Consider the following 1,323-nt stretch of genomic DNA (forward strand, 5'->3'; position numbering starts at 1 on the left):
TTCTTTGTGGGGCTTTTGATCTTCTAAATTATGATGGAAAAGAGCATTGGTGTTTGAGTCACATAGACCTCAGTTCTAATCCCAGCACAATTACTTACCAGTTGAATGACCTTGGACAAGTTGCTTCACTCTCCTTGTCCTTCAAAATGAAGATAAGAATAATGTTTGTAAGGTGTTGAGTAAGTACCTACAACACAATACTCGCTGCCATCAAGTCAATTCCAACTCATAGTGACCACCGCTGTGTTTCTGAGGCTGTAAATCTTTATGGAAGTAGATTGCCCCATCTTCCTTCCATGGAGTGGCTGGTGGGTTTGAACCTCTGACCTTCTGGTGAGCAGCCAAATGCCTTATCCACTACTCTATCAGAGCTCTTAATGTTGCTGCTGTTATGTGCCATTGAGTCAGATCCGGCTCATAGAGACCCTTCCTTGGGTTTCCAAGGCAGCATCACTATGGAAATAGATTGCTTAACCCTCCTTCCGAGGAGTGGCTGGTGGGTTTGAACCACCAGCCTTCTGGTTAGCAGTCAAATGCCTTAGGCACTATGCTTCCAGAGCTCCAAAAGTACTTGAGCGTCCCTGGGTGGGCTCGAACCACCAACCTCTCAGTTAACAGCTGAACGTGCTAACCGATTGTGCCACAGAGACAGCGCTAGAGCTCCTAATAGAAGTTCAATAATAATATTCTGACTAACAGTTATTGGGCATATCAGGTGTCAGGTTAAGGACTTTATTTTCATAGATTCATCTCATTTGATCCTCAAAACAACTCCATGAATGTATTATATCCCCATTTTACAGATGAATAAATAAATTGTGGCTTAGAGAGGTGGACTGGTTAAACCAATCCTACTAGTCTTAGAGACAGATGAACAATGGCTGTAAAAGTCAACTCCTCCAACTAACAGTTCCTTCCAACCAGTTGCTGTCAAGTTGATTCCGACTTATGGCCACACCATGTGTTTCAAAGTAGAGCTGTGCTCTGTGGGGTTTTCATGGCTGTGACTTTTTAGAAGCAGACTCCCACTTTTCTTCCTGGGGGCATTTGGGTGGACTCAAACCTCTAAACTTTTAGTTAGCAACTCAGCACTTAACGTTTTGTGTCACCCAAGGACTCCAACGGTTGCTTGACTTTGGTCGAGTCTTACTCTTCTGAGTCTCAGTTTCTTCACGTAATATATGAATGAATTTCCATTTCATGAGGGTATGACAGAAACAGAGTGAGATAAGGTAGATAATAAAGGATCCAAAATGTCTATTCTCTTTCCTTTCATGGATCCCTCTGCCTCCAAGCTAGAACAGCTCCTTCCTAAATTTCCAT

General features: G+C 42.9%; 1 non-coding gene across 1 annotated transcript; it reads right to left on the minus strand.

Moving 5' to 3' along the window:
- Positions 1-576: 576 nt before the first annotated feature.
- TRNAN-GUU lies at positions 577-650 on the minus strand. The gene has a single exon. It is a non-coding gene; the product is annotated as a tRNA-Asn (tRNA).
- Between the last annotated feature and the right edge of the window lie 673 nt (positions 651-1,323).

The sequence above is a fragment of the Orycteropus afer genome, unplaced genomic scaffold (genome assembly GCF_000298275.1).
Source record: "Orycteropus afer afer isolate SDZICR_OR568_19922 unplaced genomic scaffold, OryAfe1.0 scaffold00192, whole genome shotgun sequence".
NCBI classification, from domain to species: Eukaryota; Metazoa; Chordata; class Mammalia; order Tubulidentata; family Orycteropodidae; genus Orycteropus; species Orycteropus afer.